This window comes from Cylas formicarius, unplaced genomic scaffold (assembly GCF_029955315.1).
Source record: "Cylas formicarius isolate icCylForm1 unplaced genomic scaffold, icCylForm1.1 PGA_scaffold_9__14_contigs__length_23061073, whole genome shotgun sequence".
NCBI lineage: Eukaryota > Metazoa > Arthropoda > Insecta > Coleoptera > Brentidae > Cylas > Cylas formicarius.
In genome coordinates this window covers 18,859,359-18,876,483 of record NW_026844365.1, presented here as the reverse complement: position 1 = coordinate 18,876,483, position 17,125 = coordinate 18,859,359, and the positions used below count along the sequence as shown (strand labels likewise).

Sequence of the window (17,125 nt, the reverse complement as noted above, 5' to 3'; positions counted from 1 at the left end):
TCCGGTTATTTTCCTCCCGCCTCGCGACGAAAACTCCGGCGTGCACCAAGAGTCAGCGCTGTGTAGACGCCACCCACCGTCCCAGTGTTCCAGAAAATTTGTCGATCGATGAGTCAGTGTTGGCCGTGGTTGCTTAGTTGACGGAAGTGTGGAAAATGTTTGCGGCGACGTTCCGGGTTTTCCGGCGAGCGATATTTTTTCCGGGCGGAAACTCTTCGGTCGACATCGTCACCGACGGATACTTCGGTTACCAAATAATTATTTAGTGCGGAAGTTTTCGTTGCACGTACTATAAAGTAAAGTTCATTATATCACTGGTTTCGAAGGTCATGAGAAAGGAATTATGTTAGGATGCACAGTTTAAAATTAATTTATTATTTATTTATTTATTAATTTAAAGTATACTTCTTTTTTAACGGACCGCTCTATTTTTAAATTAAAAAAAAATTTCACACTCAAGTTTTCACACTTGCAAAAACATTTCGATAAGATATATGCAACGGAATTTGAATTAGATGTTAATTGTTCAAAATAAACGAATACATTTGGATCATTTAAAATTGAAAAATGCCGATTTTCTGAAAGATGTTACAAAAACTAACAACTTTTAATGAGCACGCGATTTTCCGTCTATTACATTAGATGACAACTGAGTAAAAAAATTCATGAAATTTACTGTTGTGGCAATAAATTAAATACTAAACTATGGATTATCCTAAAGCCGAATTAGTTGATATGATTTATATACTGGGTGAAGCAAAAAAAAAATTTTGTTAGCAATAAGACTTTACAAGGCGAAGTACCCTAATAGGCGTATCCCGAGTAGCACTTAAATTTTGTTATTCGATTAAATAATTATATATTTGCTTGATTGTTACTTCCTTTAAAGGCAAATAGCCGAATAAAGCTCGCCTAGGTCACCAATATGTTTTAGAAACTGATTATTATTAAAGTGTCCTGTAGTTGTTGTTGAGACTGATTTATAAAATATTTATAAAGGTTTCGTATCAAATGTGTTTAGACATGGTTATAAGTCAATACTTGTAAAACTGTTTCTGCTTGTTTTATAATTGTGTTAAAATGATTTTATTGGGGGTGCAGGATGGCATAATAAAAATTAAATTTGTATTTTTTGTAAAGAGCTTTATAACAACATTTTATAATTATTCTGCTTTTAAAGCAATTTGCATATTGCGACATTTGTGCGATCAAGACCACAATAATTTCCATACAAAATATAATTGGGTATCTAGATCATTAAGAAATATTTAACATTTTGACAGAAACAACTTTGTCTTCGCGACGATTTTTATGTAGGTAAATAATATATCGGAATTATAAAACTAATTTCAAAAACTTTAGTTTTATAAGGGATATCGAAAGAGACAAAAATGTTTTAATTCAAATCGCCATGTTTTCCATTCTTCAAATCGAAAGGAACTTCATATTTGAGGCAACCATCTTGTCATAAATAGGTAAAATCACATTAATATCAATAAAGTATATTAAAAGTTTTGATTGCAGTATCAGATTTTCCATTCATAATTGAAAAGAACGACACGCAATGTTTTCTAATTCTACTAGAGACAAAATTTTTATAAAAATATTTTTTCTTGAAATTTTTGGTTAGTTTGGAATTGGAAACGCTTTTAAATTTAAGCAATAAATATATATGTATATATGATATGTACGTATAATGTCAGTAAAATTGACACGGTAATAGTATTTCCCAATCAGGGCTGTAATGTTATACGTAAAGTTATTATACACCTATCCAATTTAAGCGAAGGTCTGTGAACTTCATCAAGCAAATAGTTTAGGTGAGCATCATGAGTCTATTTAACAAATCATTTTTGGCGGCGTTATCGAATAAAAATATATTTTTTTTACGATTGTTATAAAATGAAAATGCAGCTATAAAATTATTTTATAAATATTCTGTTATGCTGTTATAACGCTAATAACCTTTTGAAACGATGTTTATAAAATAATATAGTATTTTCAAAGAACACAGAAATGTTATTTGCAATACTCCAGAGCCTCACTTAAAGCTCTATTATGAAACTTATGTAACGTTTTTATAAAATGGTAAATATGGTTATATAATTATCATGGGCGATCATTATATAATATATATTTTATAGAATTGTTTATAAGTGTTATAAGGGTTTTCCAGTTATTTTTAAAATAAAAGAGTTATATTAAAAGTTATATTGTAAGGTATATGACAATTTTCAGCGTTATTTAAATACACCAAAAACTTGTAGACCGTGATTTTGCACCGTTCTAAATGAAGGAATAGAGGTCGATCCAAATTTTTTGTCTAAAATAACTTTTGACAGTAATGATGTAATTAACTCTCGTAACGTGCATTACTATTCAATAGTTAATCCATTCTAGGTACGCGAAGGGCCAAACCAAACTGTTGGTCACTTAATGTGTGGTATGGAATGAAACGCTTTAAAGTTACTTGACCATATTTTTTTCGCGTAGCACTTCACCATATTTAAACTTTTTGCAACTTCTTCAAAAAGTTGTTAACATTGAGATCCAACAAATGTAGTTTCAGCAAGATGGAGCTCCTCCGTATTACTCTCGACAAGTTCTAAAATTTTTAAGTAATTATGACCCACAGAGAAATGGGTCGATAGTATAGTATGATTTATATATTTGAACGCTTAATGCGTTATAACAATTATTAAAAATAAGAGAAGTTAATTTGTAGTAATTAATATTTATTTAATATTGTGCACTTTTTCGGTGAAATTAAAGTTTCCTAATATCTGTCGCCTTATTTTACGGCTCCAAAAAAGTTATTTCTCCCCTTCATTTTTGAAATGGTGGCTAATAGTTTTGCCATGGCCAACTAACATGGTAGCAATAGTCTTGTTGTTGTGAAATGTTGTGAAAATTATTAAATAAATAACCATATATGTGGTGAGCCATTTAATAAAAACGAGATTCTTCAATTTAAAATGATCCAAATATATTCATTTATTTTGCACACTCTGTGGTATCTAATTCAAGTTCCATTGCATATATCTTTTACGCGATCTATTAATTACTCTAGTGTCAAACAGGTATGGATATGCTATTAGGTGCAAGTAAAAATATTGAAGAATTTAAAAGAAAAATCAAAACGAAATTTGAAAATAAGGTATTCTATTAAAAAACAAGTATGTTTTATTCGTCACGCTTTCTTGAGCCACCCTGTAATTTTGAATTGTGCATCCTAGCAATTTTTACAACTTTTGTTGTTACCATTTTCTCATAACTTTTGAAATGAATGGATAAACTTTACTCTATTGTTGACTCACCATGTACAGGGTGTTTTAATGTACGCTTTCAAATTTCAAGAGTTTGATCGATTTTGTTTTCCAAAATCTTTTAAACATAAATGTGTTCGTTACTTTTGTTGTGTTCATTGAACAACCAAAAAAATTTTTTTAATAGCTCGCTTCGGGATGAAAAATAAAATCTGGATGGAAAAAAGGTCTTTTTAAATCCATTTTTTTTATGGTTGGTTCATTTTTAATGTCCGAGAGTTTTTTTAAACTTTATTCATTTCATTACAGTATCTCTTATATAGGATCTAAAATTATAACAAATAGGTCATTGATTGTCAACTAGAATAAGAATCGACCCAGGACATTTAAATCAATTTGTAAGAAAATAGTTTTAAATGGACTTTTTCTTATCTTTACGAACAGTACGCGTCGAACAATCCACCAAAAATTCAATTTTTTTGACTCTTGAGGTGGTCTCGTATCTGCCAAAAAAATAAAAATCCTGAGGATTGACAAAACGTATTTTTGTGAAACTTTGATTGTTCGACCCTTTGATACATAATAAACTGAAATTTATAAAAATTGAAAAAAAGTGGCAACCATCAAGACGTACTTTTACGCACTTGCAAAAGCCGGTATTTTTTTTAATATCTAACACGTATCTACACGTTGTAAACTAAGTATGTCGATTTTCTTTTTCTTTTGCTTAAACATTGGCGCATTATTTTCGAACCACCTTGAAGAAACTACTTTAAAGAAAAACACCCTGCATCTTAAAATCAGTCGAGTGATCTTGCCTTAAAGTTTGGCAGCGTACTTTTAACACCCTGCACCCATTTTGGATAGGTATTTATTGGCAAATCAATATATTTTTATTGTATAGTATGACCAACACGAATGTTCAATATTTTTTTATTTAACATTTAGAATGGCAAACAGGTTTAGGTAAATTCGTTTAATTTTATTTCCTTGCTTTGTTTGAAGAAAAATTTTAAAGTAAATTGCACACTTCTCTTTAGCCTTTATCCTTATCGCAGTGGTTATTATCCTCTTCATTTGTTTAAATGTGAATTAGTAATGATTTATATGTGAATTACTACACATACGGGGGTTACTTTAAAACTTAACAATAATACAAGGAATTTTTTCTCTTTTTTTTATTTTTCTACATAGTCTCCTTGTATACACTTTTCCCAGGGATGATCCCGTCTCTCTAACTCGTACAAATAGAACGCAGCGTTTGTCTCCGCAAAACAAATATTTTATTACAGCCCTATACTCAATTATTTCCATTGCATAGAAAACACTCACATCGACTCACTCAAATGACTCTGAACTAAGAAACCACGCCTCCAAAAAATTACTGGCTTTTAGTAACAGGTGCCGCCATCTTCAGGGTGAGGTCGGAAACTCTTCAGTGACCCTCGTAGGTCACACTCACTTCCCTAATGCGCCCAATGTTTTATCCAGAATTCTCATATAATATCGTTGAATCGTTAATAAATTAAAATTCAACGAACACTTAAAAAACGCAAAGTCGGTCGTTTCAATTTGTAATACAAAAGTTAAGGATAAGGATCTACTCCTCTCAGTGAGTTATATATTATAGTTATAAACTCACTAAGTTAGACCATATTATTTATTTAAAACCAAAGTATTGGATACATTTTCCTAGTATAATTAGAAATTATTTTTAATTCTTTATACGGTTTGTGATATTTTTTATATTTTAGGCATAATCCTGCTCCTATTGCAATAAAATAAAATAGCGTAGCTTCTTAAAAATGATTATAAAATATCAATTTAATGTTGATCACGTTAAGGATTACAAAAATGTAAGAACTATGGGACGAACCGTACATAGTCGGAATGTAAATATGCTAGGATTTTTTTACATTATTTATCCACACAGTTTACACGTATATTTTAAACAGCTTTTTTGGACTCTGGCGTTTGATCCGTTTATTCTATTGATATTTCAGCACGTCTAATGCATCTCGTTTTTTTGTCTTCTTCTTCAGGACTATCATCGGCAACGCGTCTGAAATATGGTCGCCTGTGGGTGACTTTTTTTCATTTTTTATTTTTAATCTTAAACCTTAAAAATTGAATACTCGTAAACTAAAATTAAAACAATGTAATTATTTCTGCCTCGAGTTCTGTTGGGACCATTTTAAATTATTCGTCCTCTATACGAATTTGCTTAGAAATATAATCACAGCGGATACAATATGGTTTTCAAGCTTAACGCGATTGTTTGACTGTGTGCGGAACAAAACAATTTTCAAGCAACAATGCCGCGCATGTGGAACTTGTGTTGTGTAAATTGTTTAAACAGTAAATTAAAATGTAAAAGTTTTTCACATAACGTTGTACGTTTTGTAAACACATGCTTGCAATGTGGTTCATTCCGTGTGATGGAATATTTTTCGAATATCGTTTTCCAACATATTAGTTAGGAATGTTTTGAACTACTAATACAGGACGTTCGGAAATTAGTACAATTTATATTTTCAGTTGGTACTGTTTCATTAGCTCTTTCTAGTTTATAGTTACCAACTAGTGTCCTTGAGAAAAAAAGATTAGAAGACTGTTCTTTTTACTTTTACAGTTTTAATGAAATAACATGACATCGTTACAATAAGATAAAATAATAAACGATTCTTATTTAAAAAAACACTACCTACTATTAATCATTTTGAACAAAATTGTCTATTAATAAATTAATAATAACCTCTTTGAAGTATACCTCTAGTGATTCTTAATAAATCGCATATCTCTATCACGTACTTCGTATTCTTACTTAGATTTTTTGAAATATTTTATTAAAACATATATTATATTATACATGTTTTATTAAACATATTTATTTTCTTTAGATTCTGAGAATAAATAATTTTTATTTTAAGAAAAATCAGTGGAGTACCATCAATGTCTGCCAAAATAGACAGGTGAAATTCCGCACGCCCGCCACTGGTGTATTTTAAGAAAAGTGGTGGTACATTAAATAACGCCTCTTGATACATAGTACAGGTGTCACAAATTTCATTAAAATATATAAGGTGGTATTACAGATATTAAAACAATTTATTTTATTTTTTAAAACTTTACCACCCTGTATCTCAAAACTTAAGATGTTTAGGACATATGTTTATATGAAGTTTTCTTTTTAAAATGGACCTTTAGTTATTGACATTCAGTTAGAAAACACCCGGTATAATTAGGTATTAGGATGTATATTATGCAAAATGTTCTCTTATCTATGGCAAGGCTACATGTTTCTTGAAATTTTTATTTATATTTTATTTTGCTTAATAAAGAAAAATCATTGCTGTTTTCTTTGCGCCTAAGGCATTTTATATACATATAATCAAAGGAGCAGAGTTTCGCTAAATCTGTAACTGTCACTATCAGTTATAAACATTTTGTTTTTTGTTGCCGACCTACTTCACAGCCAGTTAAGCTATAAATTATAATTTCTAGAAAATTATTTTAGTTTTCCATTAATAACTTTCATCTGTAGGTAATTTCTGCAACACATGGAACATTAAAGTATAAAATCCAAATTTTTAGCAGCCAATCTTTTAGAATATTAATTTCAATTCCTTACAATAAATTTTTGTGTATTGTGTCCAAATTTGCATAGACACAAGTTTTTTTAAGGAGTTCTAAGATTGGGCGAAAATAAATAGATTGATAGATGGATTTAATAGTATTTTCGTTGCTCGGATCTTGCGAGTTCTTTTCAATTCGAACTGTACATTCGCTGGGACCCGCAGCATCTCGCATCGCCCTATATAAATCTTTTTTTGGACGCCGTCGTCGAAAGTATGCGCGACGTGCATCGGGTCTGGCGGACCTGGTGCTCGACCAGTTAGTCATCTATCAGTCAGCAATCGCGGTAGCTTCATTCGCGATCTCGACTTGGCAACGGCGCAGTTTCCATTTAACCTTTTAATTTAAACTTATTAAAAACGTCGATCTGTGGTGGGCGGAATGCCTCTATCGTTTTTGTTTTCGTTATAATGTGACGCGATGGAAGTTTCTCGAAACGCTTTGTGAGGTGGTGAACTCTCTCTCCTTTGCCAAATGTGGCGAGTTTTTGGTGGGGGTTTATTTGCTTGAATACGATTTCAAAATTGTGCGTGGGATGTCCCAGAAGTGGATAATGAAATTTGATGCCGAATTCGCTTAAAAAAGTAGGATATTGGTAAATTTTTAACGAAACACTTGTTTAGTTTGTGATATTTCTGATAATGTTGAAGTAGAACTGCTTGAATTGCCCTTTTAACAGCTACTGCTCTGGGAGCAATTGGAATTTTTTTTTCTCTCTGGTTGGCAATTAAAAATGTGAAGAAATAGAGGTTTCATTCTTTTTTTGTAACACCCATTAGTTTAAACTTTACATAATTATCCATATCTTCCGCAATCTCAAAACAAAAAATAACATACTTAATCAAATATTGATGAAATAATGGGTACCTAAATAATACTTTTAGTTAGATTGTTAGTTACCTCTATCTAAATGAAATTAGTATCTGGATATTTTTTTATTTTAGGTAGGTTTGTTTTTTACTAATAAGGTAACAAGTTTACCTGACCCTAATTACTTATACTTTATCTTCTAGTATCTGAATGAAATTTTTATCTGCATATTTCACAGTTGAACTCGTTCACTATTTATAACAAGTAGTTTCTATAATAAATACAAAAATTGAACATTAAGCACTTAAAAACCGAAACTAACGATGCACATTTAGTAAGAAATCAATGAGAAATCTTTGAAATGTCCGTTATACTCGTAACGTGCCGTGCACTTTCATGCGGTGTGACGTCACACCGGTTGCCGCGCATTTTGCTTTATTTGGATTTTAAATTGCTTTAATTATTTATTGTCAAATAATTATTGCGATTTAAGCGTTCATATTTTATGTAATGTATTTTTATGTATAAACACACATTTTAGTAAAATAAAAAAAATGGGCAAGTTCTCTATTAATAGCATACAATTGACCTTTATTAGCCATTCAGATAAGTTACAAAACAAAAAAAATGGTACGTCCAAGCTAACAAGGCATATAACAAAACATTGATACAATGTACACAAAATATTTTAAGTTAGGGTTAAACAGGTTTCCAAGAACCACTTCATGACACACAAAACAATAATTTATTCCAGAGTCATATGCTCAAGAAGCTCCAAGTATTCAATAGTGTTGTAAGAGGCATTAATTCTTATTTTAAATGTTCCATCTAAATATTAGTTAGTTCTTTTTAAGAAAACACTATTATTTTTTATGTTTTTTTTTTCAAAAATACAAGCAATTCTGAAAATTGTTTACTCCAAAATAGTTGTTTATTTATTTTTTGGATTTGTATCTCTGTGAAGATCGTAATTGACTTGGATTGATTTCTTCCAATACCTGTCAGTTCCTATCAAGTTTATTTTTCGATAGTAAAGGTCGTAAACAACTTTCAAATTGCCCTGGACAAAGCTGTTGCAAGACAAGGGCATTAATTTCTAGAAAACCGCTAGAGACATGCCAAAAATGATTTCATTTTTATGGAGTCTTATTTCAAAATATTGAAGGTATCACTATCTTTTGAAGAAGCGACAACGTAGCCTCGCTAAAGATATTCTAGGCGGCTGAGCGACACTACATTTTCAATACGTTTTTACGTCTACGTTTATATAATCTCTAAGTTTTTTTAAAATTTATTAAAGTTTATCTTTCATTAATTTTGTGAAGTAAAAGTAAAATAAATTTAAAAAATGCATATTCTTATTAATCCGCTGGATTAACTAATTACGAGAAACAAATAATATTATATCCTTGTAATCTTATTGGGATTGTGAGCACGTCTCAGTGTAAATAAATTATACGCTGGAATGTAAATCTGGTAAAAGTATTTATAACGCATTTTTACATCTGGATAAATCGCAAATTACGTTATTAATGTGCTGTTAATATTTTACAGGATGTCTTGCCGAAAAGCGATTATACTAAATCTTATTTGTAGAAAAAGACCTCTTTAAGACATCAATTTCGCCTATTTCATTTAAAATAAAATAAGTTGTCAAAATAAATAAGAACTAAAAGTTCAGATTTTCACGAAATTATATATTTTCACATCACAATTGTTTCGACCACACAGTGTCTTTATCAAAATAAGTTGTGCCGCCATTGCGAAAGTATTTTTAATTAACGGCCTCTTCTTTGGCATAGTCATTGACGATTATAGTTTTTCCGAATTTTTCTCATAACGGGTCTACAAAGTTTCAGATGGAACATCCTGTATATCATTTAAGAGCTTGGTTACTTTGCCAGTAATGAAACGAGCATGGGATAAGCGTCAGCTTGTTTAAGATTTCCATAATTAAATATGGAAGATAATAATCATGATTATTACTGAGGGGTGTCCCATAACTCATACGTATTAAAGGGATATGTGACGCTATGAATCAGTGCTAGTCAGCTATAAAATAAAAGAAGAGGGTGTTGAAAGTAAAACTTTCTTTATGTATTATTATATCTTTACGTTTTTAGTACGGGCAAAGATGTTAAAATCATTAGCAAAAGAGTAGAACAATAAAAGCAATTCGCACTCAGGTGGCATAAACATATTAAAAGCAAATACTGACACCGTAGCCGAAAACTTAAATATTTCAAGCGAAATTGGGTATTCATCATTATTCAATCAAATAACTAGAGAGGACCGTATAGTTGAGCAGTCGATGACTTATATAATAATAATTCACATACCAGGCCAGTGTCAAAACACATATAAAAATTAAACAGCAAACTAATTAAATGCAAGTCTAATAAATCAAAATTGGAACACAATATATCAAGAAAGTGAAGTACTACAAATAAGCAAAAATTTTTTAAAAAATATTAACGGCTGCTGTAGCTAAAAACTCAACAAAAATAAGAATAAACAGTAATACTAAAAAGAGTGTGCGTTTGGTACAGGCAGAAGAAAGCAAAAACGAGCTTTTCAAAAATTTCATGGCAAATCCTATTAACAAAAAATAATAGAAAATGTGGGAAACACTAAAGCACTATGGTAAGTAAATACAATAAATAAGAAAAATAACACAAACAAATACAACTAAAAATGATTTTTAAATTGCAGAAACTTTTGGCAACTGTGTCTCAAACGCCATGGAAAAATTGCAAAAAAAAAATATAAATCCACAAAAATTTACCTTTATACAGGCAAAAATGAAGATGTTATTACGTATGCTTTTGTGTGTGATCATTTACTACCAACTCCTGGTAATATTCTTATTGAATTAATATTAAAAGCGTATTTGAGCAAGAAACTATTATCTGTGTTATTCCATTAGGGCATAAATAACTCAAGCCAGATTTTGCTGCATGGCAACAGCGTGCCCAAGTAATTGCAATCGTTCAAGTGTGCGGGCGTCATTTTCTTTTTATAAAAGTAGAGAGCAGTTCTAACTGTACGCGCAATCTTCGTTTTGCAATAAAGGTCATCGAATGGTGGTCGTTTGTATTATAGGGTGGACGGTTAGGCGAGCTTTATATTAGTAGTCGGCCATATCGGTATATCAAGGTGCAATTTTACTCGATTAAAATATCAAAATAAGTTTTGGTTAATTGAACTGAGGTGGCTTTTACTTGATGAAAATCCATTTAAGAAAATAAATAAGAACCAAAAATTCAGATTTTGGACAATGGACATTTGATAAAGACACAATTGTCATGTGAAAATATATAATTTCGTGAAAATCTGAACTTTTAGTTCTTATTTATTAAGTTTTGGTTAGTTAATAGACACCGATTGTTGCTATCACAGATAAATGAGTATTGAATCCAATGGCAGTACTTGTGTTGGTTAAACTTTTCTTTATTTTTTTCTAGATTAATACAGTAACAATCAACAAATTCTCTAAACATGCCTATAGAATGCTTCCAATTATTTATAACAATGCTTAAAAATACTCCTCAAGATTTTTAATATCCCTTCAAGTTTTTTTTCTGAAACCTTACTCTATGTCTTCATAGCAAGTAGAAAGTCTTATATTTGTGTCCATTTTATAAATATTATTTAGAAATCTAATGCTGTATTGATGTGCATCGTTAGTCATCCTGATAGTACATAAAATTTTTGCATTTCGTCTAATATTTTCTAAATTAATTTAATTTGTTTAAATGCCGATATAATGCCAAGCCTGGGAATATCCAATTATTTGTCCAATTAATCGTGTTCGTTAATCTAATTTAATTAAATAACAGTTTCAAAATTGAATTGTGAGCTGAGGAGAGTTAAAATTAAATTTTACCAATTGCTCCTCAAAATTTCAATAAATAAATGATATTTGAGAGGAAGACGGCATTATAGACACTGCGTTTCGTTTTATCCGTGAGGTAATTTTTAAATCTGTATGTTATTTTTCTTTTATCCCAACTCAAGAAAGTGGGAACACTCTATAACTGTTAAATGGCTTGAGATAGCGATTGGAAATTTTGAAGGGTTAATATAGGCTGAATGTCCAATTCTTTGACAATATGTAGTCAATGGTTGCGCTTCCGGGTTGAGGGGAAACGACAGTATCTTTCGAATTTTAAATAGCACAACCTATATTTTTTGCATTTTTTGATTCGGGAGATTATTCTACTTAGAGTAGGCCGGGTTTTCTCTTTTTTTTTTTAATTTACTTTTTGAAAATTGTGTCTAGTAGGCTGTGACCATCATAAATACTACTTACCGGGTCACCCGATCGTGGAAAAAATTGTAAATGAAACTTTTTTTTACTTGTCTAATGGCAAATAGCATTTAATGTGGTGAACTATTAATTTTTTAGGATAACCTAGTTTTTTCAAATAGCACCCTAGTGGGAAGAAAAACTTTTTAACACCGGAACTTTTCTTGCAACATTTTGACAAAATTTTCAAAATCCGATAAAAGATAAGCTCACAGGAAGGAAAAAAACCAGATAAGTAAATACATTTTTATAAAAACAAACTTTGCTTTGCTTCTATTCATCATCAAGTCGGCATGATTGAAAATTCTGACAGTTTGTACATTTGTATCTGATTATCGATTTTGTCGTGTTATCGATTTGGATTGTCATTTAAAACAAAAATAAAACAATTCAATAACAATAATAAAAGTTGATATGTTTCTGATATAAGGAGAATGTAGAAAAAACCCTTGACAGGCCCGTGCATAGTATGCAGACCGCTATCCGGGACGTGGCCTTCCTTGCACATTCTTTTTTAAGAAAGCTGGAATTGAAAATGAGAAATCCACAACCTAATCGATATGATGTGATGTTTTGTGTCAATATAAAACTTGTCTTACAGTAACACACGTTGATATACCACTTTCAAATTGATTCTACCGACATTGTGGAGGTTTTATTTTGTAACAAAATTTCAAAATATTGTGTTGAATTATCCCAAAAAGTGACAGATTTGAAAAGAAAAATTTTTTTTATTCTCTCGTTCTTCTGAGTTTCAGATAAAAAGTGCTTGTACCTTATGAAGAACGTATACATACCATACTTACGTTAGTTTTTGACTGTATGACCGCATTCCAAAAGCATATCTATCAACTTTTTACCATAATAAAACACTTTCAACAAAAAATTCTAGAAAGAAACTCTCTCTTATTTTTTTTTTTGAATAATAATCTGTTTTTTTCTTTGGTACTGCATGAGCTTTTCGAGAGTTTCTTCTGCTTTATTAATTTTACCGATTTGACAATTAATAATGAATAGAAACAAAGCCACCTAACTAATATTTTGTTTTCATAAAAATGTATTTACTTATCTGGTTTTTCCCTCCTGTGAGCTTATTTTTTAACGAATTTTGAAAATTTTGGTATCAAAATGTAGCAAAAAAATACTGGTTTAAGAAAGTTTTTATTCCTACTATGGTGCTATTTGAAAAAACTAGGTTATCCTAAAAAAATAATATTTCATTACATTAAATACTATTTGCCATTAGACAAGTAAAGAAGAGTTTCATTAACAAAAAAAAAAGGGAATGACCGTCCTATCCTATGTAAAATATGACATATTGTCAAAAAATTGGACACTCAGCCTATACTAACCCTTCCAAATTTCAAGGCGCTATCTCAAGCCGTTTGAAAGTTATAGAATGTTCCCACTCTTTTGTGTCACCCGCTATAATACATTTACAAAGGTCGTTACCAACGGGCTGACTAAAATTATCCACTCTTGACTTAGATTTAAATCTCTATATTGGAAATACCAAGGAATCTCGGTAAATGGAATCACGTCAATTTGGCACTACTGTTAATAGCTTCAAAACATGAAGACCTCCAAAAAATGCTCTCAGACGTACACATGAGGCATCGACATCAAATCAAACGAATTTTACTAAAAGTAAATAGTCTAAGATCCGAACTAAAATCCACCTTAACCAACCGGATGAAAATTACATTTTATCAAATAAATATATATATATATATATATATATATATATATATATATATATATATATATATATATATATATATATATATATATATATATATATATATATATATATATATATATATATATATATATATATATATATATATATATATATATATATATATATATATATATATATATATATATATATATATATATATATATATATATATATATATATATATATATATATATATATATATATATATATATATATATATATATATATATATATATATATATATATATATATATATATATATATATATATATATATATATATATATATATATATATATATATATATATATATATTCTCACGTATTGATTCACGGATGGAAAAATGTGATGACACTATATTCCGGGATATCATCCGTTCGCTCGTTGAACTCGAAGTGTTTTCGGAGCGCGAGCATTGAAGATGCCAAGTGAGATTTTGGCGAAACGTCTGCAGGATTCCAGTCGGATGCAAGATTTGCAGGATTCCAGTCGGAGTTCAACGAGCGAACGGATGATATCCCGGAATATAGTGTCATCATATATATATATATATATATATATATATATATATATATATATATATATATATATATATATATATATATATATATATATATATATATATATATATATATATATATATATATATATATATATATATATATATATATATATATATATATATATATATATATATATAAATTTTTTTTATTTATTTTCAATTTGTTACTGAAGTGTAGAGATTAGGAACACTATTTACAGGAACGAACAAGAACTAACACAGCAAAGCAAAGTTTGTGCTTTAAGTACAGCAATCACTTACATCATGTAAATATGACTTGATAATATCATATAATATATCATTATAAGTAAAATGTCATTGATAAAAATCCGCTGCCCTACAATCAGTCAATCTAATGAAATCAAATAATTTTTTGATATATTAGTTATTTCTACTTGGTATCTATTTAAATTTATATATTGTTATGTACAGATTTATGTTATTCTGTATTTAGTTGTGTGTCGCTGTCGCTATCTTCACCTATTTTTTTTATTTTTATTAATAACACACAAAATATACGGAAGCGTCTATTTGCTATTAAATCTACAATACTAGCACTCAAAGTGGCTCTGCAAAAATGTGATTTCATTTAAAAGCAGATATTGGCATCAATATGCGGATCAGGTCTAAATTTAACGCCAGAAGATAAACCATTCCTTATTTGACCGCACAAACAAGTGACGATTATATTGTTTACTGACCGTTAACATCTTTTACGTAACGCACGAGCTTATTATGTCAGACACTTAATTCTTACGTCGACGCCTGACACACTTTACAGGGTGGTCCGAAAATGAAAGTCTCTCATGCAGACTTAAACATTTTCTATACCTATATGGTTACAGATTTGGAAAGTGGTTTCCAAGATGAGTTTAACGGTATATGACAGCGTGGGTGTGTGACGTGGCTTTTCGTGCCCATAGGCGTTTTTCTTCATTTTTGACAATAATAACCATAATAAATAAAATTGAAATTATGTGTACACAAATTGTATCGCAACTTATCACGAATATATTGAGATTGAGGTTCCATTTAAAAAGTTTGTGTAAAACAAAATAACCGTATAAAATAAAAATATTCTCAGTCACGGGTGCTGTCATAAAGTAAAAGAAAGGTCGCATCACAGGCTTCCATTCCCGCATATAGTTGAATTCGTCTCAGAACTCACTTTCCGAATCTGTGTCAATATACAGGGTGAGTCACTGATGGACTAAAGTTCGTTAACTTATTGGTTTCTAAATTTATGAAAAAATGGTAAATCCAAAAAAAGATTGTTACGAGGCGCAATTGAAATTACTTTAAATTATACTGGGTTTCTCAAAAAAGCTCAACGACTAGAGCATACAAAAAACCTAATTCCAATATTTTAATTTTCCTAAAGCAATACTACGATGGCGTCATTATTTTGAAGTTTGATCATATTTGATATTAGCGTTATTCGAAGATGACATAAAGGATATGTGCAACGGAATTTAAATTATGTGCTACAGGGTGTTCAAAATTAGCGAATATGAAAGCTTTTACAAAAACCTTGAACTTTTATTAAGTCAAATTTTAGAAATATGTCTCATATATGTTACATAAAAAGGTTTAGAATTTTTCATAGAATCTAAAAACGTTATAATATAAAATAAAAAATGTGAAGTTGGTGTGTTGTTCGAATAGTCGTGGCAACGCTGCAGTTTCCCGAATATTTTAAAAATGGAGATCTTTGTCTCTCTGTTTAAAGTAAGAAAATTGGTGTCTGGACTGGAAAAACTAAACATCCCGAAATACATAAATTGTTTTTGTTAGGAACTTTGTTTGTAGCTTATTTTCTGTCATTTTATGCGGACCGCGCTGTACTTATTCCCTTGCGCATTAGGTCAAAGCATTTATCTATTGTCTATCTATTGTGGCTATTTTGACGACCAATTAGTGTTTCGTGAGCGCAATGTCAATGCCATACCCATTAAAATAATTTAAAACAGTTTCCATTGTGTCCCATACATGATCTCACCGGAAAAGTCTGTTAACACACTGGAAGCTATTTCCCGTCTCTATTCTCTTGCCGGGGACGAAAGTTGATCGAGTTTCGTTCGAAGCAAATTTGTTTTAATTGGAGCCGATTGTATACGCGATAAGAAATTATCGCCGCTTTTTGCGTAACTTCTCAGTCGTAAACTCTCAGTTTCGCTTTTAACTTATGTGGTCGGCAACGGCAACCGAATTGGGAACCGCTTCGGCTTTCTATTTTCTATGGGCTAGTATTTTAACCCAAATAGTCGAGCGATGACCCACGAGCATTGATGTATAATTCGCTTTTTATGCGTGACATTGTTTTTGTTGTTTTAAGCTAGCTAGAAAGTGTTGTGGAATTTAACATTATAATTATTATAAACATGATATAACATAACGTGTTTTTCCCTTTTTGAAGCAGTCTAAAAAGTAGGATTTGCGAAGCTCCTCTAATTAGGCATTTGCTTGGACGTTTGCTTCTTCGTTAGTTGTGAACCTTTGTCCACCGAGCAATATCTTGAAGTCTGGAAATGAAAAATAGTCACTGAGGGCCAAATCTGGTGAATCGGGTGGACGTGGTAATAATTACAGGTTTAATTCTATAATTTCAGCTATCACAACTGCGCGGGTGTGCATCAGTCCATTGTTTTGATGAAACCGGATCGTTTTCTTTCTTGCTCATCAGTCCAAATGACGTAGAATATTCTCCGGTTATCGTTGTTCCCTTCGACTTCAAAAATCCACCGTTTTGATTGTTTTTTCGTCTCTGGATCATCACGATTTATTCTCAATCTCCAGATTTTT

At 30.5% G+C, this 17,125-nt stretch overlaps 2 protein-coding genes across 2 annotated transcripts in view; both read left to right on the top strand.

Moving 5' to 3' along the window:
• Positions 1-17,125, top strand: part of LOC132707903 (uncharacterized) — a 184,591-nt gene that overhangs the window by 152,670 nt on the left and 14,796 nt on the right. The window lies entirely within an intron of this gene.
• Positions 7,139-17,125, top strand: part of LOC132707904 (endocuticle structural glycoprotein SgAbd-2-like) — a 64,611-nt gene continuing 54,624 nt past the window's right edge. The window contains exon 1 of the mRNA XM_060679927.1: positions 7,139-7,486. The gene's annotated coding sequence lies outside the window, so the exon portion shown is untranslated. The remainder of the gene's footprint in view (positions 7,487-17,125) is intronic.